This window comes from Halictus rubicundus, unplaced genomic scaffold (assembly GCF_050948215.1).
Source record: "Halictus rubicundus isolate RS-2024b unplaced genomic scaffold, iyHalRubi1_principal scaffold0020, whole genome shotgun sequence".
Taxonomy (NCBI): domain Eukaryota; kingdom Metazoa; phylum Arthropoda; class Insecta; order Hymenoptera; family Halictidae; genus Halictus; species Halictus rubicundus.
The window spans coordinates 2,946,854-2,961,446 of NW_027488561.1; positions in this window are offsets into that span (position 1 = coordinate 2,946,854).

The window sequence follows — 14,593 nt, forward strand, 5'->3', positions numbered from 1 at the left end:
CTGTCCTCTATCCTATCCTATCCTCTATCCTATCCTATCCTCTATCCTATCCTATCCTCTATCCTATCCTATCTTCTATCCTATCCTATCCTCTATCCTATCAAATCCCCTACCCTATCCTCTGACCTATCCTATCCACTATCCTATCCTATCCTCTATCCTATCCTATCCTCTATCCCATCCTATCCTCTATCCTATCCTATCCTCTATCCTATCCTATCCTCTATCCTATCCTATCCTCTATCCTATCAAATCCCCTATCCTATCCTCTATCCTATCCTATCCTGTAACCTATCCAATCCTCTATCCTATCCTATCATCTATCCTCTATCCTATCCAATCCTCTATCCTATCCTATCGTCTATCCTATCCTCTATCCTATCCTATCCTCTATCCTATCCTATCCTCTATCCTATCCTATCGTCTATCCTATCCTCTATCCTATCCTATCCTCTATCCTATCCTATCCTCCATCCTATCCTATCCTCTATCCTATCCTATCCTCTATCCTATCAAATCCCCTATCCTATCCTCTATCCTATCCTATCCTGTAACCTATCCAATCCTCTATCCTATCCTATCATCTATCCTCTATCCTATCCAATCCTCTATCCTATCCTATCGTCTATCCTATCCTCTATCCTATCCTATCCTCTATCCTATCCTATCGTCTATCCTATCCTCTATCCTATCCTATCCTCTATCCTATCCTATCCTCCATCCTATCCTATCCTCAATCCTATCCTTTCCTGTTTCCTATCCAATCCTGTATCCTATCCTGTCCGCTATCCTATCCAATCCTGTATCCTATCCTGTCCTCTATACTATCCTATCCTCTATCCTATCCTATCCTCTATCCTATCCTATCCTCTATCCTATCCTATCCTCTATCCTATCCTATCGTCTATCCTATCCTCTATCCTATCCTATTCCTCTATCCTATCTTATCCTCTATCCTATCCTATCCTCTATCCTATCCTATCCTCTTTCCTATCCTATCCTCTATCCTATCCTATCCTCTATTCTATCCTATCCTCTATCCTATCCTATCCTCTATCCTATCCTATCCTCTATCCTATCCTATCCTCTATCCTATCCTATCCTATCCCCTATCCTATCCTCTGTCCTATCCTATCCTCTATCCTTTCCTATCCTCTATCCTATCCTATCCTCTTTCCTATCCTATCGTCTATCCTATCCTATCCTCTATCCTATCCTATTCTCTATCCTATCCTATCCTCTATCCTATCCTATCCTCTATCCTATCCTATCCTCTATCCTATCCTATCGTCTATCCTATCCTCTATCCTATCCTATTCCTCTATCCTATCTTATCCTCTATCCTATCCTATCCTCTATCCTATCCTATCCTCTTTCCTATCCTATCCTCTATCCTATCCTATCCTCTATTCTATCCTATCCTCTACCCTATCCTATCCTCTATCCTATCCTATCCTCTATCCTATCCTATCCTCTATACTATCCTATCCCCTATCCTATCCTCTATCCTATCCTATCATGTATCCTCTATCCTATCCTATCTTCTATCCTATCCTATCCTCTATCCTATCAAATCCCCTATCCTATCCTCTATCGTATCCTATCATCTATCCTCTATCGTATCCAATCCTCTATCCTATCCTATCCTCTATCCTATCAAATCCCCTATCCTGTCCTCTGTCCTATCCTATCCTCTATCCTATCGAATCCCCTATCCTATCCTCTGTCCTATCCTATCCTCTATCCTATCCTATCCTCTATCCTATCCTATCGTCTATCCTATCCTCTATCCTATCCTATCCTCTATCCTATCCTATCCTCCATCCTATCCTATCGTCTATCCTATCATTTCCTGTATCCTATCCAATCCTGTATCCTATCCTGTCCTCTATCCTATCCTATCCTCTATCCTATCCTATCCTCTATCCTATCCTATCCTCTATCCTATCCTATCCTCTATCCTATCCTATCCTCTATCCTATCCTATCCTCTATCCCCTATCTTATCCTATCCTATCCTGTATCCTATCCTATACTCTATCCTATCCTATCTTCTATCCTATCCTATCCTCTATCCTATCCTATCCTCTATCCTATCCTATCCTCTATCCTATCCTATCCTCTTTCCTATCCTATCGTCTATCCTATCCTATCCTCTATCCTATCCTATCCTCCATCCTATCCTATCGTCTATCCTATCATTTCCTGTATCCTATCCAATCCTGTATCCTATCCTATCCTCTTTCCTATCCTATCCTCTATCCTATCCTATCCTCTATCCTATCCTATCCTCTATTCTATCCTATCCTCTATCCTATCCTATCCTCTATCCTATCCTATCCTCTATCCTATCCTATCCTCTATCCTATCCTATCCTATCCTCTATCCTATCCTATCCTCTATCCTATCCTATCCTCTATCCTATCATATCCTCTATCCTATCCTATCCTCTCTCCTATCCTATGCTCTACCCTATCCTATCGTCTATCCTATCCTCTATCCTATCCAATCAAATCCCCTATCCTATCCTCTGTCCTATCCTATCCTCTATCCTATCATATCCTCTATCCTATCCTATCGTCTATCCTATCCTCTATACTATCCTATCCTCTATACTATCCTATCCTCTATCCTATACTATCTTCTATCCTATCCTATGCTCTATCCTATCCTATCGTCTATCCTATCCTCTGTCCTATCCTATTCCTCTTTCCTATCCTATCCTCTATCCTATCCTATCCTCTATCCTATCCTATCCTCTATCCTATCCTATCCTCTATCCTATCCTATCCTCTATCCTATCCTATCCTCTATCCTATCAAATCCCCTATCCTATCCTCTATCCTATCCTATCCTGTAACCTATCCAATCCTCTATCCTATCCTATCATCTATCCTCTATCCTATCCAATCCTCTATCCTATCCTATCGTCTATCCTATCCTCTATCCTATCCTATCCTCTATCCTATCCTATCCCCTATCCTATCCTATCGTCTATCCTATCCTCTATCCTATCCTATCCTCTATACTATCCTATCCTCCATCCTATCCTATCCTCAATCCTATCCTTTCCTATATCCTATCCAATCCTGTATCCTATCCTGTCCTCTATCCTATCCTATCCTCTATCCTATCCTATCCTCTATCCTATCCTATCCTCTATCCTATCCTATCTTCTATCCTATCCTATCCTCTATCCTATCAAATCCCCTACCCTATCCTCTGACCTATCCTATCCACTATCCTATCCTATCCTCTATCCTATCCTATCCTCTATCCCATCCTATCCTCTATCCTATCCTATCCTCTATCCTATCCTATCCTCTATCCTATCCTATCCTCTATCCTATCAAATCCCCTATCCTATCCTCTATCCTATCCTATCCTGTAACCTATCCAATCCTCTATCCTATCCTATCATCTATCCTCTATCCTATCCAATCCTCTATCCTATCCTATCGTCTATCCTATCCTCTATCCTATCCTATCCTCTATCCTATCCTATCCTCTATCCTATCCTATCGTCTATCCTATCCTCTATCCTATCCTATCCTCTATCCTATCCTATCCTCCATCCTATCCTATCCTCTATCCTATCCTATCCTCTATCCTATCAAATCCCCTATCCTATCCTCTATCCTATCCTATCCTGTAACCTATCCAATCCTCTATCCTATCCTATCATCTATCCTCTATCCTATCCAATCCTCTATCCTATCCTATCGTCTATCCTATCCTCTATCCTATCCTATCCTCTATCCTATCCTATCGTCTATCCTATCCTCTATCCTATCCTATCCTCTATCCTATCCTATCCTCCATCCTATCCTATCCTCAATCCTATCCTTTCCTGTTTCCTATCCAATCCTGTATCCTATCCTGTCCTCTATCCTATCCAATCCTGTATCCTATCCTGTCCTCTATACTATCCTATCCTCTATCCTATCCTATCCTCTATCCTATCCTATCCTCTATCCTATCCTATCCTCTATCCTATCCTATCGTCTATCCTATCCTCTATCCTATCCTATTCCTCTATCCTATCTTATCCTCTATCCTATCCTATCCTCTATCCTATCCTATCCTCTTTCCTATCCTATCCTCTATCCTATCCTATCCTCTATTCTATCCTATCCTCCATCCTATCCTATCCTCTATCCTATCCTATCCTCTATCCTATCCTATCCTCTATCCTATCCTATCCTATCCCCTATCCTATCCTCTGTCCTATCCTATCCTCTATCCTTTCCTATCCTCTATCCTATCCTATCCTCTTTCCTATCCTATCGTCTATCCTATCCTATCCTCTATCCTATCCTATCCTCTATCCTATCCTATCCTCTATCCTATCCTATCCTCTATCCTATCCTATCCTCTATCCTATCCTATCGTCTATCCTATCCTCTATCCTATCCTATTCCTCTATCCTATCTTATCCTCTATCCTATCCTATCCTCTATCCTATCCTATCCTCTTTCCTATCCTATCCTCTATCCTATCCTATCCTCTATTCTATCCTATCCTCTATCCTATCCTATCCTCTATCCTATCCTATCCTCTATCCTATCCTATCCTCTATACTATCCTATCCCCTATCCTATCCTCTATCCTATCCTATCATGTATCCTCTATCCTATCCTATCTTCTATCCTATCCTATCCTCTATCCTATCAAATCCCCTATCCTATCCTCTATCGTATCCTGTCATCTATCCTCTATCGTATCCAATCCTCTATCCTATCCTATCCTCTATCCTATCAAATCCCCTATCCTGTCCTCTGTCCTATCCTATCCTCTATCCTATCGAATCCCCTATCCTATCCTCTGTCCTATCCTATCCTCTATCCTATCCTATCCTCTATCCTATCCTATCGTCTATCCTATCCTCTATCCTATCCTATCCTCTATCCTATCCTATCCTCCATCCTATCCTATCGTCTATCCTATCATTTCCTGTATCCTATCCAATCCTGTATCCTATCCTGTCCTCTATCCTATCCTATCCTCTATCCTATCCTATCCTCTATCCTATCCTATCCTCTATCCTATCCTATCCTCTATCCTATCCTATCCTCTATCCTATCCTATCCTCTATCCCCTATCCTATCCTATCCTATCCTGTATCCTATCCTATACTCTATCCTATCCTATCTTCTATCCTATCCTATCCTCTATCCTATCCTATCCTCTATCCTATCCTATCCTCTATCCTATCCTATCCTCTTTCCTATCCTATCGTCTATCCTATCCTATCCTCTATCCTATCCTATCGTCTATCCTATCCTCTATCCTATCCTATCCTCAATCCTATCCTTTCCTATATCCTATCCAATCCTGTATCCTATCCTGTCCTCTATCCTATCCTATCCTCTATCCTATCCTATCCTCTATCCTATCCTATCCTCTATCCTATCCTATCTTCTATCCTATCCTATCCTCTATCCTATCAAATCCCCTACCCTATCCTCTGACCTATCCTATCCACTATCCTATCCTATCCTCTATCCTATCCTATCCTCTATCCCATCCTATCCTCTATCCTATCCTATCCTCTATCCTATCCTATCCTCTATCCTATCCTATCCTCTATCCTATCAAATCCCCTATCCTATCCTCTATCCTATCCTATCCTGTAACCTATCCAATCCTCTATCCTATCCTATCATCTATCCTCTATCCTATCCAATCCTCTATCCTATCCTATCGTCTATCCTATCCTCTATCCTATCCTATCCTCTATCCTATCCTATCCTCTATCCTATCCTATCGTCTATCCTATCCTCTATCCTATCCTATCCTCTATCCTATCCTATCCTCCATCCTATCCTATCCTCTATCCTATCCTATCCTCTATCCTATCAAATCCCCTATCCTATCCTCTATCCTATCCTATCCTGTAACCTATCCAATCCTCTATCCTATCCTATCATCTATCCTCTATCCTATCCAATCCTCTATCCTATCCTATCGTCTATCCTATCCTCTATCCTATCCTATCCTCTATCCTATCCTATCGTCTATCCTATCCTCTATCCTATCCTATCCTCTATCCTATCCTATCCTCCATCCTATCCTATCCTCAATCCTATCCTTTCCTGTTTCCTATCCAATCCTGTATCCTATCCTGTCCTCTATCCTATCCAATCCTGTATCCTATCCTGTCCTCTATACTATCCTATCCTCTATCCTATCCTATCCTCTATCCTATCCTATCCTCTATCCTATCCTATCCTCTATCCTATCCTATCGTCTATCCTATCCTCTATCCTATCCTATTCCTCTATCCTATCTTATCCTCTATCCTATCCTATCCTCTATCCTATCCTATCCTCTTTCCTATCCTATCCTCTATCCTATCCTATCCTCTATTCTATCCTATCCTCTATCCTATCCTATCCTCTATCCTATCCTATCCTCTATCCTATCCTATCCTCTATCCTATCCTATCCTATCCCCTATCCTATCCTCTGTCCTATCCTATCCTCTATCCTTTCCTATCCTCTATCCTATCCTATCCTCTTTCCTATCCTATCGTCTATCCTATCCTATCCTCTATCCTATCCTATTCTCTATCCTATCCTATCCTCTATCCTATCCTATCCTCTATCCTATCCTATCCTCTATCCTATCCTATCGTCTATCCTATCCTCTATCCTATCCTATTCCTCTATCCTATCTTATCCTCTATCCTATCCTATCCTCTATCCTATCCTATCCTCTTTCCTATCCTATCCTCTATCCTATCCTATCCTCTATTCTATCCTATCCTCTACCCTATCCTATCCTCTATCCTATCCTATCCTCTATCCTATCCTATCCTCTATACTATCCTATCCCCTATCCTATCCTCTATCCTATCCTATCATGTATCCTCTATCCTATCCTATCTTCTATCCTATCCTATCCTCTATCCTATCAAATCCCCTATCCTATCCTCTATCGTATCCTATCATCTATCCTCTATCGTATCCAATCCTCTATCCTATCCTATCCTCTATCCTATCAAATCCCCTATCCTGTCCTCTGTCCTATCCTATCCTCTATCCTATCGAATCCCCTATCCTATCCTCTGTCCTATCCTATCCTCTATCCTATCCTATCCTCTATCCTATCCTATCGTCTATCCTATCCTCTATCCTATCCTATCCTCTATCCTATCCTATCCTCCATCCTATCCTATCGTCTATCCTATCATTTCCTGTATCCTATCCAATCCTGTATCCTATCCTGTCCTCTATCCTATCCTATCCTCTATCCTATCCTATCCTCTATCCTATCCTATCCTCTATCCTATCCTATCCTCTATCCTATCCTATCCTCTATCCTATCCTATCCTCTATCCCCTATCTTATCCTATCCTATCCTGTATCCTATCCTATACTCTATCCTATCCTATCTTCTATCCTATCCTATCCTCTATCCTATCCTATCCTCTATACTATCCTATCCCCTATCCTATCCTCTATCCTATCCTATCATGTATCCTCTATCCTATCCTATCTTCTATCCTATCCTATCCTCTATCCTATCAAATCCCCTATCCTATCCTCTATCGTATCCTATCATCTATCCTCTATCGTATCCAATCCTCTATCCTATCCTATCCTCTATCCTATCAAATCCCCTATCCTGTCCTCTGTCCTATCCTATCCTCTATCCTATCGAATCCCCTATCCTATCCTCTGTCCTATCCTATCCTCTATCCTATCCTATCCTCTATCCTATCCTATCGTCTATCCTATCCTCTATCCTATCCTATCCTCTATCCTATCCTATCCTCTATCCTATCCTATCTTCTATCCTATCCTCTCCTCTATACTATCCTATCCTCTATCCTATCCAATCCTCTATCCTATCCTATCGTCTATCCTATCCTCTATCCTATCCTATCCTCTATCCTATCCTATCCCCTATCCTATCCTATCGTCTATCCTATCCTCTATCCTATCCTATCCTCTATACTATCCTATCCTCCATCCTATCCTATCCTCAATCCTATCCTTTCCTATATCCTATCCAATCCTGTATCCTATCCTGTCCTCTATCCTATCCTATCCTCTATCCTATCCTATCCTCTATCCTATCCTATCCTCTATCCTATCCTATCTTCTATCCTATCCTATCCTCTATCCTATCAAATCCCCTACCCTATCCTCTGACCTATCCTATCCACTATCCTATCCTATCCTCTATCCTATCCTATCCTCTATCCCATCCTATCCTCTATCCTATCCTATCCTCTATCCTATCCTATCCTCTATCCTATCCTATCCTCTATCCTATCAAATCCCCTATCCTATCCTCTATCCTATCCTATCCTGTAACCTATCCAATCCTCTATCCTATCCTATCATCTATCCTCTATCCTATCCAATCCTCTATCCTATCCTATCGTCTATCCTATCCTCTATCCTATCCTATCCTCTATCCTATCCTATCCTCTATCCTATCCTATCGTCTATCCTATCCTCTATCCTATCCTATCCTCTATCCTATCCTATCCTCCATCCTATCCTATCCTCTATCCTATCCTATCCTCTATCCTATCAAATCCCCTATCCTATCCTCTATCCTATCCTATCCTGTAACCTATCCAATCCTCTATCCTATCCTATCATCTATCCTCTATCCTATCCAATCCTCTATCCTATCCTATCGTCTATCCTATCCTCTATCCTATCCTATCCTCTATCCTATCCTATCGTCTATCCTATCCTCTATCCTATCCTATCCTCTATCCTATCCTATCCTCCATCCTATCCTATCCTCAATCCTATCCTTTCCTGTTTCCTATCCAATCCTGTATCCTATCCTGTCCTCTATCCTATCCAATCCTGTATCCTATCCTGTCCTCTATACTATCCTATCCTCTATCCTATCCTATCCTCTATCCTATCCTATCCTCTATCCTATCCTATCCTCTATCCTATCCTATCGTCTATCCTATCCTCTATCCTATCCTATTCCTCTATCCTATCTTATCCTCTATCCTATCCTATCCTCTATCCTATCCTATCCTCTTTCCTATCCTATCCTCTATCCTATCCTATCCTCTATTCTATCCTATCCTCCATCCTATCCTATCCTCTATCCTATCCTATCCTCTATCCTATCCTATCCTCTATCCTATCCTATCCTATCCCCTATCCTATCCTCTGTCCTATCCTATCCTCTATCCTTTCCTATCCTCTATCCTATCCTATCCTCTTTCCTATCCTATCGTCTATCCTATCCTATCCTCTATCCTATCCTATCCTCTATCCTATCCTATCCTCTATCCTATCCTATCCTCTATCCTATCCTATCCTCTATCCTATCCTATCGTCTATCCTATCCTCTATCCTATCCTATTCCTCTATCCTATCTTATCCTCTATCCTATCCTATCCTCTATCCTATCCTATCCTCTTTCCTATCCTATCCTCTATCCTATCCTATCCTCTATTCTATCCTATCCTCTATCCTATCCTATCCTCTATCCTATCCTATCCTCTATCCTATCCTATCCTCTATACTATCCTATCCCCTATCCTATCCTCTATCCTATCCTATCATGTATCCTCTATCCTATCCTATCTTCTATCCTATCCTATCCTCTATCCTATCAAATCCCCTATCCTATCCTCTATCGTATCCTGTCATCTATCCTCTATCGTATCCAATCCTCTATCCTATCCTATCCTCTATCCTATCAAATCCCCTATCCTGTCCTCTGTCCTATCCTATCCTCTATCCTATCGAATCCCCTATCCTATCCTCTGTCCTATCCTATCCTCTATCCTATCCTATCCTCTATCCTATCCTATCGTCTATCCTATCCTCTATCCTATCCTATCCTCTATCCTATCCTATCCTCCATCCTATCCTATCGTCTATCCTATCATTTCCTGTATCCTATCCAATCCTGTATCCTATCCTGTCCTCTATCCTATCCTATCCTCTATCCTATCCTATCCTCTATCCTATCCTATCCTCTATCCTATCCTATCCTCTATCCTATCCTATCCTCTATCCTATCCTATCCTCTATCCCCTATCCTATCCTATCCTATCCTGTATCCTATCCTATACTCTATCCTATCCTATCTTCTATCCTATCCTATCCTCTATCCTATCCTATCCTCTATCCTATCCTATCCTCTATCCTATCCTATCCTCTTTCCTATCCTATCGTCTATCCTATCCTATCCTCTATCCTATCCTATCGTCTATCCTATCCTCTATCCTATCCTATCCTCAATCCTATCCTTTCCTATATCCTATCCAATCCTGTATCCTATCCTGTCCTCTATCCTATCCTATCCTCTATCCTATCCTATCCTCTATCCTATCCTATCCTCTATCCTATCCTATCTTCTATCCTATCCTATCCTCTATCCTATCAAATCCCCTACCCTATCCTCTGACCTATCCTATCCACTATCCTATCCTATCCTCTATCCTATCCTATCCTCTATCCCATCCTATCCTCTATCCTATCCTATCCTCTATCCTATCCTATCCTCTATCCTATCCTATCCTCTATCCTATCAAATCCCCTATCCTATCCTCTATCCTATCCTATCCTGTAACCTATCCAATCCTCTATCCTATCCTATCATCTATCCTCTATCCTATCCAATCCTCTATCCTATCCTATCGTCTATCCTATCCTCTATCCTATCCTATCCTCTATCCTATCCTATCCTCTATCCTATCCTATCGTCTATCCTATCCTCTATCCTATCCTATCCTCTATCCTATCCTATCCTCCATCCTATCCTATCCTCTATCCTATCCTATCCTCTATCCTATCAAATCCCCTATCCTATCCTCTATCCTATCCTATCCTGTAACCTATCCAATCCTCTATCCTATCCTATCATCTATCCTCTATCCTATCCAATCCTCTATCCTATCCTATCGTCTATCCTATCCTCTATCCTATCCTATCCTCTATCCTATCCTATCGTCTATCCTATCCTCTATCCTATCCTATCCTCTATCCTATCCTATCCTCCATCCTATCCTATCCTCAATCCTATCCTTTCCTGTTTCCTATCCAATCCTGTATCCTATCCTGTCCTCTATCCTATCCAATCCTGTATCCTATCCTGTCCTCTATACTATCCTATCCTCTATCCTATCCTATCCTCTATCCTATCCTATCCTCTATCCTATCCTATCCTCTATCCTATCCTATCGTCTATCCTATCCTCTATCCTATCCTATTCCTCTATCCTATCTTATCCTCTATCCTATCCTATCCTCTATCCTATCCTATCCTCTTTCCTATCCTATCCTCTATCCTATCCTATCCTCTATTCTATCCTATCCTCTATCCTATCCTATCCTCTATCCTATCCTATCCTCTATCCTATCCTATCCTCTATCCTATCCTATCCTATCCCCTATCCTATCCTCTGTCCTATCCTATCCTCTATCCTTTCCTATCCTCTATCCTATCCTATCCTCTTTCCTATCCTATCGTCTATCCTATCCTATCCTCTATCCTATCCTATTCTCTATCCTATCCTATCCTCTATCCTATCCTATCCTCTATCCTATCCTATCCTCTATCCTATCCTATCGTCTATCCTATCCTCTATCCTATCCTATTCCTCTATCCTATCTTATCCTCTATCCTATCCTATCCTCTATCCTATCCTATCCTCTTTCCTATCCTATCCTCTATCCTATCCTATCCTCTATTCTATCCTATCCTCTACCCTATCCTATCCTCTATCCTATCCTATCCTCTATCCTATCCTATCCTCTATACTATCCTATCCCCTATCCTATCCTCTATCCTATCCTATCATGTATCCTCTATCCTATCCTATCTTCTATCCTATCCTATCCTCTATCCTATCAAATCCCCTATCCTATCCTCTATCGTATCCTATCATCTATCCTCTATCGTATCCAATCCTCTATCCTATCCTATCCTCTATCCTATCAAATCCCCTATCCTGTCCTCTGTCCTATCCTATCCTCTATCCTATCGAATCCCCTATCCTATCCTCTGTCCTATCCTATCCTCTATCCTATCCTATCCTCTATCCTATCCTATCGTCTATCCTATCCTCTATCCTATCCTATCCTCTATCCTATCCTATCCTCCATCCTATCCTATCGTCTATCCTATCATTTCCTGTATCCTATCCAATCCTGTATCCTATCCTGTCCTCTATCCTATCCTATCCTCTATCCTATCCTATCCTCTATCCTATCCTATCCTCTATCCTATCCTATCCTCTATCCTATCTTATCCTCTATCCTATCCTATCCTCTATCCCCTATCTTATCCTATCCTATCCTGTATCCTATCCTATACTCTATCCTATCCTATCTTCTATCCTATCCTATCCTCTATCCTATCCTATCCTCTATACTATCCTATCCCCTATCCTATCCTCTATCCTATCCTATCATGTATCCTCTATCCTATCCTATCTTCTATCCTATCCTATCCTCTATCCTATCAAATCCCCTATCCTATCCTCTATCGTATCCTATCATCTATCCTCTATCGTATCCAATCCTCTATCCTATCCTATCCTCTATCCTATCAAATCCCCTATCCTGTCCTCTGTCCTATCCTATCCTCTATCCTATCGAATCCCCTATCCTATCCTCTGTCCTATCCTATCCTCTATCCTATCCTATCCTCTATCCTATCCTATCGTCTATCCTATCCTCTATCCTATCCTATCCTCTATCCTATCCTATCCTCTATCCTATCCTATCTTCTATCCTATCCTCTCCTCTATACTATCCTATCCTCTATCCTATCCTATCATGTATCCTCTATCCTATCCTATCTTCTATCCTATCCTATCCTCTATCCTATCAAATCCCCTATCCTATCCTCTATCCTATCCTATCCTCCATCCTATCCTATCCTCTATCCTATCCTATCCTCTATCCTATCAAATCCCCTATCCTATCCTCTATCCTATCCTATCCTGTAACCTATCCAATCCTCTATCCTATCCTATCATCTATCCTCTATCCTATCCAATCCTCTATCCTATCCTATCGTCTATCCTATCCTCTATCCTATCCTATCCTCTATCCTATCCTATCGTCTATCCTATCCTCTATCCTATCCTATCCTCTATCCTATCCTATCCTCCATCCTATCCTATCCTCAATCCTATCCTATCCTCTTTCCTATCCTATCCTCTATCCTATCCTATCCTCTATTCTATCCTATCCTCTATCCTATCCTATCCTCTATCCTATCCTATCCTCTATCCTATCCTATCCTCTATCCTATCCTATCCTATCCCCTATCCTATCCCCTGTCCTATCCTATCCTCTATCCTTTCCTATCCTCTATCCTATCCTATCCTCTTTCCTATCCTATCGTCTATCCTATCCTATCCTCTATCCTATCCTATCCTCTATCCTATCCTATCCTCTATCCTATCCTATCCTCTATCCTATCCTATCCTCTATCCTATCCTATCGTCTATCCTATCCTCTATCCTATCCTATGCCTCTATCCTATCTTATCCTCTATCCTATCCTATCCTCTATCCTATCCTATCCTCTTTCCTATCCTATCCTCTATCCTATCCTATCCTCTATTCTATCCTATCCTCTATCCTATCCTATCCTCTATCCTATCCTATCCTCTATCCTATCCTATCCTCTATACTATCCTATCCCCTATCCTATCCTCTATCCTATCCTATCATGTATCCTCTATCCTATCCTATCTTCTATCCTATCCTATCCTCTATCCTATCAAATCCCCTATCCTATCCTCTATCGTATCCTATCATCTATCCTCTATCGTATCCAATCCTCTATCCTATCCTATCCTCTATCCTATCCTATCCTCTTTCCTATCCTATCGTCTATCCTATCCTATCCTCTATCCTATCCTATCGTCTATCCTATCCTCTATCCTATCCTATCCTCTATCCTATCCTATCCTCTATCCTATCCTATCTTCTATCCTATCCTCTCCTCTATACTATCCTATCCTCTATCCTATCCTATCATGTATCCTCTATCCTATCCTATCTTCTATCCTATCCTATCCTCTATCCTATCAAATCCCCTATCCTATCCTCTATCCTATCCTATCATCTATCCTCTATCGTATCCAATCCTCTATCCTATCCTATCCTCTATCCTATCAAATCCCCTATCCTATCCTCTGTCCTATCCTATCCTCTATCCTATCAAATCCCCTATCCTATCCTCTGTCCTATCCTATCCGCTATCCTATCCTATCCTCTATCCTATCCTATCGGCTATCCTATCCTCTATCCTATCCTATCCTATCCTATCCTCTATCCTCTATCCTATCCTATCCTCTATCCTATCCTATCCTCTATCCTATCCTATCCTATCCTATCCTATCCTCTATCCTCTATCCTATCCTATCCTCTATCCTATCCTATCCTCTATCCTATCCTATCTTCTATCCTATCCTATCCTCTATCCTATCCTATCCTCTATCCTATCCTATCCTCTATCCTATCCTATCCTCTATCCTATCCTATCCTCTATCCTATCCTATCTTCTATCCTATCCTATCCTCTATCCTATCAAATCCCCTATCCTATCCTCTATCCTATCCTATCATCTATCCTCTATC